At 44.1% G+C, this 15,729-nt stretch overlaps 1 long non-coding RNA gene across 3 annotated transcripts in view; it reads left to right on the top strand.

Moving 5' to 3' along the window:
- LOC118143086 (uncharacterized) overlaps window positions 1–14,547 on the top strand; it is a 30,437-nt gene extending 15,890 nt beyond the window's left edge. Inside the window, exons 2-4 of one of the 3 annotated variants that reach the window (XR_008473101.2) lie at window positions 65–2,998; window positions 4,372–4,446; window positions 12,522–14,547. This is a non-coding gene — a long non-coding RNA (uncharacterized LOC118143086). Of the gene's footprint in view, window positions 1–64; window positions 2,999–4,371; window positions 4,447–4,872; window positions 5,886–12,521 lie in introns of those variants that run through there. The other 2 variants (XR_008473100.2, XR_008473098.2) reach the window with 2 other exon arrangements.
- Window positions 14,548–15,729: the final 1,182 nt, after the last annotated feature.

The following is a 15,729-nucleotide window of genomic DNA, read 5'->3' as shown; positions in this document are numbered from 1 at the left end:
ATCAATTTGAATTTTCTCTGGCATACCTGCTGGATACATAAATCAGCTCCTTTCTGCCCAGCAGAGTGAACTTGGACAGCAGCCTGAGTAGATCTCTGCCCATGGCCACAGAAGATGCCAGCCCGAAGTTTCTGATGTTCTCGTTCGCCGCCATCTCAACATCATGACTTGGACCTCCCTCGGGGCCATCCCTAAGCTGTGTTTTCTAATACTGCTCCACCAGCAGAAACCTGAAACCAGTGGTTGTCTGGGCAGATAAGATGCATCTGAAACTGACTTTCCCACAGGTGCCCCCTTTTCCTCCATCCTTTTTCTTCAATGACTTAAAGAAGCCTCCTTTCTGACACTGACTTTATCTTCCCTGGCCCCTGGGGACAACTGTGATGGTTCAAAAGATGGAACCGACCATTCTCAGTTGCTTGAGAAGGCCTCTTTTATGAGATAATACTTGATGTTTGTAAAGTGTGTTACAGTTTGCAAAGTGACTTCACGTACATCTTTTCATGTCTTAAAACGTCACTGTGCTTGATCTTTCTTTCCTGACTGCGAGGTGAGGAAATGAGATTTGGTAAGTGCTTTCTTAACCTGGGTCGAGAAGGCTTAGTACTGGAACTCACATGCTTGAAGAATGGCTAAGTTCTAAGCTGGGAAAATAGGTCCAAACTGAGCTGTCTGTAAAGAGGGATTTGGTAGCTAGGGCTCGGTCTGGAGGAAGGGGGAGGATATCCTTAATAGGCAAGTTGGAGGTGACTTCAGTGAAGAATTGATGACGATAATGGTACTTTTTGAGAAAATACTCCAATTGCTTAAGGCAGTTAGACAACATGTTTAAAATGTATTTTGGATATGTATTCATATCCTGTACATTTTGATTTCCTGAGGTTCTCCACCTATGAAAGCAATAGGTTTTAGTGCTTTAGGAAGGGCAGGAACCACCTCAAACAAGAGGTCATTGTTCAGTTTAAATCTTAGAGCCAAGTTCTTGTTTTTGAATCCATCAAGGGAAAACAGTCTTGGAAGTAAGATTTTGTGTAGAAAGCAAATAAATTTCTAAATTCATCAGCTTCCCGATAATATGATCACAGAATTTCCCGTAAACAATAGAGATTCGGCCAGGCACGGTGGCTCACGCCTGTAATCCAAGCACTTTGGAGGCCAAGGTGGGTGGATCACCTGAGGTCGGGAGTTCAAGACCAGCCTGACCAACATGGTGAAACCCCGTCTTAAAAAAAAAATAAAAAATAAAACTAAAAAAAGAAAATCATTTTTTTAAAATAAAAAACAAAACACAACAAAACAAAAACAAAAGAGATAATTCAGACTGTGGCACAATGGAAGTCACTTGGGAAGCTCACCACTTCTCACCTGAGGGGTTTGGAAGAAGAAAGGAGAGGTGGAGGAAGGATGATGGAGTCGGAGTGCAGTGTCCTCGTTTTTATTCCCATAGGCCAAATCACTGGATACAGTAGAAACATTCAGATAGATATGAAGGAAACTAAGAACATGGGGGTTAATGTCTCCAGCCTTGCATTCCCTCAACATGGCACAGGAGCTAAAGAGAAGGGAGATGGGTAATTTGATGAGACTGAGCCAGTGCTCCTGTTCTCCACAGCCTGGGAATGTCGTGCCCTGGAACTTAGGAGTTCTAATGTGCTTTGGTTGGGGTGCTGGGAAAGCTTGTAGTCCAGCAGAGGCCTGGGGATGGAACAAAGTGTTCACTGAACAGGGGACTTTGCAACTGGAGAGAAAGGATCAAAACTGTGGTTTTTAGTGGTGGGAGCTCATTCATCATCCTAAGAAGTCAGGCTCAGTTATGAAAGAGTCTAGGAAACAGACTAGATGAATAGCCCAGGCAGAGGTCAGCTTGGACTAGAGATGCGTTCTCTCCCATTACCGCAAGGTGAAGTAGGATCCATGATGCACCTGCTACTGTTAAGGAAGAGTCAGGGTGGTGGTGGAGTGTCTAGGGAGGAAATTCAGAAGTCTGAACATTTACCCCGGAGAAACTGAACCATCCGAAAATATGTTTATGTCAGTGCTAGTAATTTTCAAGATTAACTTCTTAAGACAAAATTTGAGAACACAGAATTTGAGATAAAGATATATGCTAAAGCTTTACTGAATGGTGCAAGTCTAGGGCAGCAAAGATAAGGGAAAAAGCAAAAGTGAGGCAGAGAAGAAGAGAAGTAAGCCATCATCTCACAAAAAAACCATTTGGTTTCAGACACCTGGGACTTCCTCCGGCTGGGCCATAGGAGATCATCATACCTCAAAATAGTCTGTGTGGGGAGGGGTGATTTGAATTTATCTGTTGCATTCTCCTCTCTCCTGTCTTTCAATGATCACCATTTGCCACATGGTATATTAACTTTACTACACCATGAAGTCATGTTACCTCTTTCCTCTGGTAGGATTCTGAGGAAGTTAGAGATCCAATGCTCAAGCCATACTTCTTTACAGCAGTTTTAAAATATGTCCACAAATGCTTTTGTACTCCTCTCTTTAAGAGGTGGAGCCTAATTCCCCTCTATCTGAGTGTGGGCTGGTCTTAGAGACTTGTTTCTAACAAACAGAATAAAGTGAATGTGACATTGTGTGATTGCAGAGATTAGGTCATAAAAGGCATTGTGCCTTCTTCCTTACTCTTAAACAAAAACAGCTGACTCTTGAACAACATGGGGGTTCGGGGTACCAACTCCTGCATAGGCAAAAATGCATGTATAATTTTGATTTTCCCCAAAACTTGGCTATTAATAGCCTCTTACTAATCAGAAGCCTTACAGCTAGTATAAACAGTTGATTAACACATATTTTGTATGTTATATGTAAGAAAATTATGAGAAAGAGAAAATATACTTACTCTTCATTAAGTGGAAGTATATCATTGTAAAGGTCTTCATCCTTGTCATCTTCACCTTGAGTGGGCTGAGGAGGAGGAGAAAGAGGAGGGATTGGTCTTGCTGTCTGAGGGGTGGCAGAGGCAGAAGAAAGTCTGCATGTAAGTGTATCCTCTTAGTTCAAATCCATGCTGCTTAAGGGTCAACTGGCCTTGCTTTGGGAGAAGCCAGCTTCCAGTGTGAGCATACTTAAGCAGCGCATAGAGAGGCCTGCATGGTGAGGATCTGAAGTCTCCTGCCAACAGCCGTGAGAGCGGGGTGTTTTGGCTGTGGATCTTTCAGGCTCTGTCAAGCCTTCAGATGATTGCAATTCTTGTCAATCCTGACAGCCATTTCATGAGGGACTCTCAGCCAGAACCATCTTGCTAAGCCACGCCCAGATTCTTGACCCACTCAATATGTGAGATAATGTTTATTGTTTAAACCACAAGTTTTGAAGTAATTTGTTAGAAAGCAATAGGTAATAATACACCCTTTGTCTGAGTCTGGGAGTGGTGAGAGGAACTGGATCTTCGTAATCCTGTTGAGTCAGACCTAGGCATTAGAGCCTCGTCTTCTTCCATGGCAGACACAAGAGTACCTACTGAGAAGGCTGAGATAGACATTGTGTCAGTAGATGAGGCTGTGGTGGTAGCTGCTGGGACTATCCATTGAGTATGTGGATGAGGGGAGAGGCAAGTGGAGCAAATCTGGTGAGACCCATACAATGTGTCTGGTACTGTAGGCTCCTTTTCCATAGTCCTGTACTTTCCACCAGGATGGAGACTGCAGAAGAACAATTAAGCATGTTACAGAGAAACTAAGAAGCCACACGTTTTGTATATTTACATAATGAGTAGAATTGAGAAAATGGGGTTTGTTAAAATAATTCTCATTACAAAAAAGTAAAACGATATAGAAAAATACAAAGACAAAGCAAGCATCACTTAACCTGAAATACAGACAGAACACTGTTATGTAACTTGATTTACACTCACTCCTTATATTGACATCTTCCCTTGCCGACAAATATGATTAAATGTATCTTTCCATGAAATATAGTAGACTAGATGTTCTATGAAACTCCTCCAGGGACGGTATGCCTCCAAATGATAGTATGTGTGTGTGTATATATATGTATGTATAAAAAGAGAGAGAGAGAGAGAGAGAGAGAGAGAGAGAGAGAGAGAGAGAGAGAGACTGATACACACACATAGAGACACATATATATATTCCCACCTCACCTTTAAAAATACATGAATGCATGGTTGAGTTGGCACAAAATAAGGGGAGTTTCTTATTTATTTACTTAGTTTAGAGACAGGGTCTTGCTCTGTCACCCAGGCTGGAGTACAATCATGGCTTACTGCAACCTTGAACTCCTGGGTTCAAGTGATCCTCCCACCTCAGCCTCCTGAGTATCTAGGACTACAGGTGCATAACAAAGGTGCATACTCACATGCCTGGCTAATGTTATTATTTTTGTGCAATTGAGGTCTTGCAGTGTTTCCCGGGCTGATCTTGAACTTCTGGGCTCAAGCATTCCTTCTTCCTGGTGTTGGGATTACAGGTATGAATCACCACACCCAGCCAAGGGGAATAAGAAACAACAACAACAAAACATTAAATGAAAAGAATAAGTGAGCTGTAGAGCTAGTGTTTGTCTTGGGGCCTAACTGGGTTTCAATAGGTAACATGGATCATATACATCAGAGATGGGAGTTATAGTCCAGGGATCAAGCAGGTTGAATCCATATACAAAATTGGGACCTCTGAGGGGTGAAACTCTTGGTAGATGAACCAGAAAAAACAGACTCAAAGGGAGAGAGAGTTGGTGAAGTTATTTGTTGTTATCCTTGACTCTTGATGGAATAGAAGAAAAAAAAGTCTTTCTCAAATTTCTAATCTTAAACTTAGACACCATTTGAAAATTTGAAGTCTTCTAGATTGGTACTACCCCTAGGGCTCATAAAACAGCAGCAACAAATCTTTCCAGACAGAACACACTTTAAACCCTGGTCTCAGAGAATTCTCACAGATAAAGTTCCAGAGGACGTGGACTTCACAATCAAAATTCAACAAACACGTAAGTAAGTAAATTACCCTGAGTGAGACCATCATGTTTCTGGAAGATTGTAATGACCTGGATTTACTTATCCAATATCAAGTGCAAAATAAATACATTTAATTTGTTTATGAAATAAAAGAGAGTACTGAAAGTGTAATGAGGAAACAAAAGACTTAGAGTAACCTAGTTAGATATCATAAAGAAGCAAATAGACCTTTTAGTAAAAGAAAATCATTGAAATTAGAAACTCAATAAATATGATAGTAACTTAGACACAGCTGAAAAGAGAATTGGTGATCTGGAGGTTGCTCTGAAAAATGACCTAGAATACAACAGAAAGATGAAGATGAAAGATTTAGGAGATATAAAAGAGAGAGTTGGGAGATACAACATACATATAATCAAAATTTCAATGAATGATAGTGAGAGTGAGAGAGAAGTACTTGAAATGATAATTACTGAAAAATGTCTAGTTCTAATGAAAGAGCAGTCCTCAGCTCAAACAAGCTCAGTGAATCCAAAGTGGGATAAAGGAAAAGAAACCCACATTTTATAGAGAAACTGAAAACATGGATTATAAATTATTCTACTATAACGACACATGTACATGTGTGCTTATTGTAGCACAATTCAAATAGCAAAGACTTGGAACCAACACAAATGCCCACCAATGATAGACTGGATTAAAAAAACAAGGCACAGAGACACTATGAAATACCATGCAGCCATAAAAAGAATGAGTTCATGTCCTTTGCAGGGACATGGATGAAGCTGGAAACCATCATTCTCAGCAAACTAACACAGGAACAGAAAACCAAACACCACATGTTCTCACTCAAAGTGGGAGTTGAACAATGAAAACATGGTCACAGGGAGGAAACATCACACACTGAGGCCTGTTGAGGGGTGGGGGATCAGGGGAGGAGTAGTATTAGGGGAAATACCTAATGTAGATGATGGGTTGATGGGTGCAGCAAACCACCATGGCACGTGTATAGCTATGTAACAAACCTGTACGTTCTGCACATGTACCCCAGAACTTAAAGTGTAATTAAAAAAAAAGGAAAACCAAAACCACTAAAGATAAACAGAGGATCCTAAAAGGAGTCAGACAGAAAAGACAGATTCTCTACAAAGCTGGGGGCATTGCATCCACTGCTTATTTCTCAGCAGCAGCTATGGAAGCCAGAAGGCTGCAGAATGGCAGTTTCAGAGTGTTAAATGAAAATACTTATTATGCTAGAATTCTGCTCCCACCAAAATGATCTCTTAAAATAAAGACAATTTAAAAATGTTTTTAAAACAAAATCGGTACAACTGACACTAAGAGACACTTACTAAAGAAATGTATAAAGGTAACATACCAGGAACAAGAAACATGTTCCCAGAAGGAGGTTTGAAGTGCAAGAAGAGATGGTAAAGAGAATAGCAAAGGTTTACATGTATAAATAAATATTGATAGTAAAAAAAACCCTAATTTATTATTATTAAACCGAATTTTTTTTTTTTTTTTTTTGAGACGGAGTTTCGCTCTTGTTACCCAGGCTGGAGTGCAATGGCGCGATCTCGGCTCACTGCAACCTCCGCCTCCTGGGTTCAATCGATTCTCGTGCCTCAGCCTCCCGAGTAACTGGGATTACAGGCATGCGCCACCGTGCCCAGCTAATTTTTTTGTATTTTTAGTAGAGACGGGGTTTCACCATGTTGACCAGTAGGGTCTCGATCTCTTGACCTCGTGATCCACCTGCCTCGGCCTCCCAAAGTGCTGGGATTACAGGCGTGAGCCACCGTGCCCTGCCTAAACTGAAATTCTTAAAGTAAAAATCAAGTTAGAACCAAAATTGTGGACAAGAGTACACAAATTGAACATATTTGAATAGAGATCAAAACAGGAATGAAGCTTCTCCTTTTTTAGATATACACAGATGTGTGATTAAACCACAGAGGAAAGAAAGGGAATGATTAGTACAAAATTTGGGGCAGTGGGTGGCTAGAGTTGGGGAGGGAGGAGGAGGGAATAGGACAGGCAATATTTTTTTTTTTTTTTTGAGATGGAGTTTTGATCTTGTTCCCCAGGCTAAAGTGCAATGACACAATCTTGGCTCACTGCAACCTCTGCCTCCCTGGTTCAAGTGATTCTCCTGCCTCAGCCTCCCAAATAGCTGCGATTACATATGCCCACCACCATGCCTGGCTAATTTTTGTATTTTTAGTAGAGATGGGGCTTCACCACGTTGGCCAGGCTGATCTTGAACTACTGACTTCAGGTGATCTGCCCGCTTTGGCCTCCCAAAGTGCTGGGATTACAGGCATGGGCCACTGACCCCAGCCCATTATGGCTATTCTTTAAAATGTAAATACCAATCATGTGTACTTTTTCTTTTTTTAAAGATGGGGTTTCACCATATTGGTCAGGCTGGCCTTGAACTCCTGACCTCAGGTGATCCGCCCACCTCAGCCTCCCAAAGTGCTAGGATTACAGGCATGAGCCACCGCGCCCAGCTCATATGTACATTTTCTATAGTATAGTACAAGTGAATAGATGACAAATGATGTTGTGATGACTGTTGTTGCAGCATGAATTATTTCACATCCAAAGTAAATTCCTCGAAAGATTTGGAGGAAAAGGGTGAGAACAATACATTTACTTTGAAACTTTGTCACCTACCTCCCCAAAGGGTGCACCAACTTAGACTTCCATTGACAATGCCTAACAAGGCCCATTTCCCTACACCCTCTCTGTGCATGTTTTCCAAAATGTCCTCCAATCATGTGTGGCAGCATGGTGAGCTAGGCTGATTGAAGGGACTCGAATGGGATGATCGATTTATGAAGTAGGAGGTATCATTAATCCCACTTTACCTATAAGGAAAATGCAAATCACGGAGGTTGAGTGACATGTCCGGGCTCACATTGTGACCTTGTCTCTTGCCTCTATGTTCAGGGCATGGTCTTTTTGCTGTATCTCACTGCGGGCCAAACGCCATTGAACCTGTGTGTTGGAACAATCTGCTGCCACACATGAAAATCTTTCCCAGTCTAGCCATGCCGGAAAAGAAGGCAGGAAGCATGTGTACACTCTGGGTTGCTGCAGGTGGTAGAGTAGGGTGGGGAAGAAAGGATTTCAACATTTATATCCTCAAATCTGAGGACCGTTCCTTCCTTGGCATCTGCTGCTTAAGCCCTTGATTAGAAACTGGAGACAGAACGTTGGAGGCCTATTTGATCAGCCTGGTGTCTGGCACATGGCAAGTACTAAATATTTGCTGGCTCTTGAGTAAACTCTGGTTGATATTTTTGTCACCAAATATGGAGGGAAAACCATCCCTTTGGCTCGGCCAGGCTTCTTTCACTACATGAAGTGAGTCTGGTCCGGGGCAAAGGAAGAGATGAATTGACCTTCCAAGATCTCTTTCTGCTGAAAAGACAAGGATTTGCCAGCAGGCACTGCTGTGGAGGGAGGGCCCCATTCCTGACTCCCTCGGAGGTACATTGACTTTCTTTTCTCCAAATAATTAGTAGGGAGATTGGCAGGCAGCAGTAGCGATGGAAGTTTAATGTTCTGGAAACCCAATCTTTTTCTCTTTTCTCCGAGGTTTTCCCTGGTGGGCCAGGGAAAGGGCTTACAGCTTAACAGGCAGACAGGGATGGGGCCCCGGAGTTTTGCCATCGGAGACTGAAATTTGTCACTGTGACACATGCCCCAGGCATGACTGCATTTGTAGAGGAGAAGTGGAAGGTTAGGGGGAGGAAACTGCTGTCCTGCCCTGGGGATGCTATCCTGGTAGGGCACTGAGACTCTGTGGTGACTCTGAGATTTGACTGACCCATCCCTCCTTTGGGCTCATTCTGCCCAAGGCAGGCGAGAACACTTTTGACTCATAGCCCCCCACTGCAGCAAAATAAATGAATGGATCCTAAAGCTCTAAGCTGGTACTCAACACTTGGTGGGTCCTAAGTCTTTATGCCTAACAGTGGACTCGATGTAGTAGGGAGAGCTGATAACCCTGTCTGTCTCGCTGCTTCTTTCATCCACTGAAGGCTGCTATACACAATGTCTTCCCTTTTCCATACTCACCCTTCATATATTTGAAGAAAGCTGTCATGTCCCTTTTCAGTTTTGTCTTCTTGCAGCTAAATATCCTCATCTGTTTGTTAAATCATACAACATGGTTTCCCGGCTTCTCGACATCTTGGCCTCCGCTTCCCGGACACACCATTGGTTAACATCTTCCTGATGCGTTCCATTCTGTAACTCAGGCTCAGTGCTGGAGACGTTATGAATCTCTCCCGGTGGCGTGCTGCCATGATTTAAGAGCACAGGTTTTGCAGTTGGGCTGATCTGGGTTTAAATCCTGGCCCTGTCCAAGGTAATAGCTGAGTGATTGTGGCAGACTGCATTTCCCAAAGATGGCTGCCACAATAATCGCATCCCATGTATTCTTCTTGCAGAGTCGCAGCACGCATCTCATCAAGTGGTGGGTTCTGCGTTCCTTCCACTTGAACCTGGGCTGACCTTTGTGGCCGCAGAGCCAGTAAGTGATGGCAGAAGTGGTGCTGTGTGACTTCCGAGCCTAGGTCATAGACGTGCCATGCGCTTCCTCCATCTTGTCCTCTTTGGTTGTATACCCTTGGGATGCAGTCACCGTGCTGCAAGGAAGCCGAAACTGACCCAAGTGGAGAGAACCCATGGAGAGCCACATTTGGATGTTTTGGCTGATAGCCCAGCTGGAGTCCTCATCTGTAGCCAGTTCGAACACTGGATGTGTTGTGGGAAGTCACTGAGATGGCTCCAGCCCTAGCCGCTCTCTGACTGCAGCGTCATGAGTGACCTCAGCGAGAATCACCCAGCTAAGCCCAGTTAGCCCCAGAATAAAATGCTCGTTTTAAGTCACGAAGTTTAGGAGTGATTTATTATGCAGCAAAAGATTATCAGAACAGCGATCTTTTTTTTTTTAAAGATGGGGTTTCACCATGTTGGTCAGGCTGGTCTTGAACTCCTGACCTCAGGTGATCCACCCACCTTGGCCTCCAAAGTGCTTGGATTACAGGTGTGAGCCACCACGCCCGGCCAGAACAGTGATCTTAGGCTTTGCTGGAGCTCCCGAGCCTTGGTTTCCCTCCATGTGAAATGAGGACTGTGAAGTCTACCTTCGAGGCTTACTGTGAAAATTAGACAATGCATGAGGTACATAGCATGTGCTTGCTACACAATAAATAGGTGACAAATTATTAACTATAACTCACGACATCACAAGTGAGATAGGAAGGGTGATCTGGATTGAGACCTTTGGTCTAGGTGAGACAGAAGGAGGGGAACTGAACTTGCAGTGGGACAGGCTCTCGGGGAGTAAGACAAGAGTCAAGCCGCAAGTGTCAAATGTGCAGTGAGCTGCGACAAGATTCAGACAGCATCCGGTGTGAGGAAAACCAGTCCAATCCGGGGAAGCTTCTGCTTCTTGGCCTGCACGAAGCATGCGAACTGTCAGTGTTAAGATCAGATGTAAGGCAAAACCTGGTGAACCTTGGAGCTGGCTGCTGGGAGAGTGTGGGCTGCACACAGAAGCCTATTGCCGGAAGATTAAGCTGCGTTGGGGTTTTGGCCACTGGGATGTGCCACAGAAAACTCTGGAGGTGCGAGGGGTTTGTGTGATTATTGCAGAAATTTGAGGTCACAGCTAGCAGAGTTACAAGGCAACAAGGTGGGGAGCCAGGGAGGATGCCTGATTAAATTCTTGTGCATGACGTTTTCTTGTAGTTTGGTTCCCTGCTTCGGAGGGTCTCAGGATGTGAAAGGTGTAGTTTGCTGAAGTAGGTGTCTGCACAATTCAGGTAGCTGTGAACTGTTAAATCTTACAAAGGGGTCGGGTGCGGTGGTTCACACCTGTAATCCCAGCACTTTGGGAGGCTGAGGAGAGTGGATCACGAGGTCAGGAGATTGAGACCATCCTGGCTAACACGGTGAAACCCAGTCTCTACTAAAAACACACACACACACACACACACACACACACACACACACACACACACGTTAGCTGGGCATGGTGGCATGTGCTTGTAGTCCCAGCTACTCAGGAGGCTGAGGCAGGAGAATCACTTGAACCTGGGAGGTGGAAGTTGCAGTGAGCCGAGATTGTGCCACTGTGCTCCAGCCTGGGTGACAGAGCAAGACTTGGTCTCAAAAACAAAACAAACAAACAAAAAACTTACAAAGCAAAACTAACCACATCCTCCTCAAAGAAATCCATCATCACCAAACCCTGTATTCTACCTCCACAAACAGTATGTATGCTCACTGTAGAAAGATTAATTTACATGAGAAAGAAAAAGAGAAAAATAAAAATCTCTCACATTCCTACAGTCTAGAGAGATCCTCTGTTAAGATTTTGGTATACATACATAGCCTTCCAAATGTATACAAAAACAGAACTGTACTGTTTGGTAACCTGCTTTTATTGCTTAATGATGTGCCTTGGACAACTTTCCATGTTATGAAAGATGCATCTGCAGTTCTGAGCTTTTCAAATGGGGACATGTAGCAGTGTGCCAGGGTTTCTATCAGCTGCAGGAAAATTGTGGTTCATCACACTAGTGCATCAATTTACTCAGCGCTAAGTTGCTTAAAATATTATTTCAATATTAAAACCAACCCAGATATGGTATGGAGCAGAGTACAAAATTTATATGAATTTTTAGGAGAAAATATGAGACTTCAAAGAAATATCATTGACTCATTTTTTTGTACCATCATTTTTCATAGCCATTAACTTCTTGGGAATCATTTTAATAGATTGTGTGTGAGAGGGGGCAGGAAGAGTTAAGAGGCAATAAGGGCACCCGAGACCTTCCTTGAGACACGGAGTCCCTTGTAGTGAGATGATCTGGAGAGAAATGTGGGCATCTTGAAGCCTTGGCTTGGCCTTTGGAACCTGGGCCTGGGTGGGTGGCTTAATTACAAGCAAGCAGTGCCATTCCTAACACCTTCCTCAGGGCTGGGGTGACACCAGGGTAGAGAAAGCGTGGCTGTACCTGACATGGTGCTCAGAACTAACTCAGTAGCTCCAGGTGCACTACGCACAGAGTGAAGTTATCCAGCCCTAGCTCTGCTATTCACAAACTCTGTGAATATAGGCAGGTTACTTCTCTTTGCTTCAGTTTGGCACCCATAAACTGCTGATAAAAGTAGTATCTCATAGGATGGTTGGGGGTATTAAATGAATCGAGCACAGTACTTAGAGTATTACTTGGGACACAGTATGTGTTCAATATACGTTAATTATTATTATAATATAATATACAGTTGCATAGCTTCTCATGGTAAATGTGTCCCATTCTTGTTTCAAACTGAGCTTGCGGCTAATTGAAACTCTTAGGTCTTTTTCATTGGAATGGTTATCAAGCGTGCATTCTCTGTGCTCTTATTAGTTATTAACTGCATGGCGTATCAACGTTCATTGTCTTGATTCGGATCTAGTATTCCAGCCTGTGGTAGCTATCCAACAACTCAGTCTCCCTTTTGAGTCAGTTGCGTTTCAGGTTCTAACAACATTTGTAACTTTATTGCCCTCATTTTGCAGAAGACAAAACAGAGGGAAGAAAACCACGACCTCTTGAGTGAGTCCTTTGTGCCAGATTTTGCAGAGGGCTTCCCGGTTAATCCTCAGAAGAATTTATTATTTCCATTTTGCACATGCAGAAACGGCAGCTCAGAGTGGTTCAGCAAATCGCCCAACATGGCTTAGACGGCTCAGCGCTTTCTCTCTACATTACAGTACCTCCTAGTTTTGGGTTTTCTGTAAGCATAAATGTCATGATGGAATTTAAGCTGTTCAAGTAAATATTTTACAGGACAAAGCCAAGGACAGAGACAAATAACCGGAGAACCCCTTCCAGGTATATCTATGACTCTTACTTCAGTCCATGAATCAATACTTTTTATAGAGGATCATTCAACCAATGAAATTGGAATCAGATGCTGCTATTGGAAATTGAGGTCTAGAGTGTGCTAAGAAGTCACAAATCTCCTTCCTTCATTTCTTTAAGGGAAGCACCACCTTGCCCCAGCTCTTTTCTTGCCCACTCTCAGCAGGAGTCTGGATGTTTATAGAGTCACATGTCCTAAATCAATCCCGGAAAATGTTCCTTTTCAAGCTGTGTGTGAGAAACTTTACAGAGCATTCTGGGAGCAGGCAGCATCTGCCTGTATTTACTCTTGCTGTTGATTAAAGCCGACAGCTGGAGCACCAGGAGCCGAGGCTGTAGGCACAGGACTGCTGACAAGAGGGAAAAGAGTCGATGGCAGTGGCTAGTCCAAAGGAAGCCCAGTCCCTTCTTTCCCATGATCACTACCCAAGATTGACAGAAGAGGAGTCAGGTCAAGAGAAGAGGAAGAGGTTCATCTAAGGCAATTTTCTCCTAGGATGGAAACTTTCCCTGCCCCATTTTGAAGAGAAAGAAATGTGACATAGATTTCCATGGGGGCTGGTGCCGGTGGGCTCCACGACCGTGGCCAGAGGCCCGTGGGCAGCAGCATTAATGGCATTTTTCCTAGAGGATGAGGAAATAGTGGTGGCTGGAGCCTTGGACACTCTGATGATCTCTCTGACCTCCTGCTGCTTCAAGGCGACTTCAAGCAGAATGAGAGAAGGGCAAGTTGAGAGAGGGTGCCCCTGATCACTGCTCAGAATCATGTACCTATTTGAGCTGTAACTCCTCAGTTCCCATCTCTCTGCCACAGGTGTATTGCAGTGGGATGCTTGGACTTGGAACAAGCTTGTACTTCCAGCACCTCCGCGTGGCCCTTCTAGCGGTGGATGATTAGGTAGCAATCCTGTGTCTTCTGTTGGTGTCCTTCACATAGCTGCTCAAACTCCTCCAGGCTCCCCATTCCACTGAGAATGAAGTTCAAAGTGCTCACCATGGCCCACGTGGCCCTGCGTGCTCCGGCCTCCGCCTCCCTCTCCAGCCTCCCCTTCTACCACACCCCCTGCGGTAGCCTTCCTGCTATGCTTTGAATGTGCCACCCACGTTTCTGCCTCAAAGTCCTTACACTTTCTGTTCCCTCTCTCCAATGGTTGCCAGATTTAGTAAATAAAAATACAAAATGCCCAGTCAAAATTGAATTACAGAGAAACAATGAAGAATTCTTAGTGTAAGTATGCTCCATGCAATATTTGTTCACCTGAATTTCGTATGTGACTCAGCACGTTATGGGATGTAATAAGCACGGGATGCTGAGTTACATATGAAATTCGGATGAACAAATATTGCATGGCGACCTTGAGGGCTCCCTGGAATGCTACGCACTCACGTATGCATGTGGCTTGTTCCCTCTCTCCCTCCAAGTCTTGGCTCACCTCACCAGAGGCCTCGCCTTCCATCCCATCTACAATAGGAATCAACTCTCTCATCCTGCTTTTTCTGCTTTAGAGCTCTTACCATTACCTGGTGCCTTATGGTTTATTTATTCATTTATTTGTTGACTTTTTGGCTCCTTGACACTTGTGAGCTCTACCAGCGTGGGATTTATCTTCACTGTGATATCTTCACTCTCTGGACTTGTTAGTGCTCAATAAATGTTTGCAGAGTGACTGAATGAATTTATCCCAGCTCTCCCTGTGTGATGTGGACTCCTCGAGGTCTCTGATCTCACCTCAGGCTACTCCCTTCCTACAGGGCATAAGCCACAGTGGCCATCCAGCTGACCCTCAGACGTGCCAAGCCCCTTCCTGTTTCTAGGACTTGGGACTTGCTACCAGGCACAAGCCTCCCTCTGTGTTTGAATGGCTGCTCCTTCTCTTCTCCTAAGTCTCAGAGAGGGATTTTCCAACCTCTCTGCTGACATGAGCCCTCTGACCCTGGACGTTTCATTCACACACAGTTTTATTTCCCTTAAAAAATCTTATTGTTGATGGGTGCAGTAGCTCATGCCTGTAATTCCCGCACTTTGGGAGGCCAATGTGGGCAGATCACTTGAGGTCAGCAGTTCGAGACTAGCTTGGCCAACACGGTGAAACCCCCTCTCTACCAAAAATACTAAAATTAGTTGGGTGCGGTGGCACACGCCTGTAATTCCAGCTACTTGGGAAGCTGAGCCATCAGAATTGCTTGAACTCTGGAGGGTTAAAAAAAATCTTATTGCTCTTGGAAATTATTTGTTTAATGATTTTTTTTTTCTTTCTGAGTCAGGGTCTTTCTCTATTGCAGAGGCTGGAGTGCAGTGGCAGGATCACAACTCAGCCACCTCTGCCTTCCAGCTTCAAGTGACTCTCGTGCCTCAGACTCCTGAGTATCTGGGATTATAGGTGTGCACCACATCCAGCAATTTTTGTATTTTTAGTAAAGGTGGGGTTTCACTATGTTGTCCAGTGGCCGGGCTGGTCTTGAACTCCTGGCTTCAAGTGATTTATCTGCCTTGGCCCTCCAAAGTTCTGGGATTACAGGTATGAGCCACTGCTCCTGGACTGTTTAATGATTGATTGACTTTTTCTTTGTGTTCTCTACATAAGAATGTAAGTTCCATGAAGGCTTTGACCCTGTGTGACTTATGTGTCACTATATCCCAGCACCTAGCCTCTTGCCTGGCATCTAACAAGAAATCAATATGTGTTGACTGGATGAGTGAGGGGTGGTTTGGGGGCAGGCAACGAACCCCAGGTTTGCAGGAGCATTGGTAAGTGCAACAAGGGAGGTGACCCACAGCAGAGGAGGAATGAGCCCAGGAACCAGCCAGGAGAGGGACAGTCCATGAAGCTGGGCAGCATCGTGCCCCACAGAGACCGAGTG

Source organism: Callithrix jacchus, chromosome 7 (assembly GCF_049354715.1).
Source record: "Callithrix jacchus isolate 240 chromosome 7, calJac240_pri, whole genome shotgun sequence".
Classification (NCBI taxonomy): Eukaryota; Metazoa; Chordata; class Mammalia; order Primates; family Cebidae; genus Callithrix; species Callithrix jacchus.
Note: the sequence above shows the minus strand (reverse complement) of the source record. Positions and strands in the feature narration are given on the sequence as shown.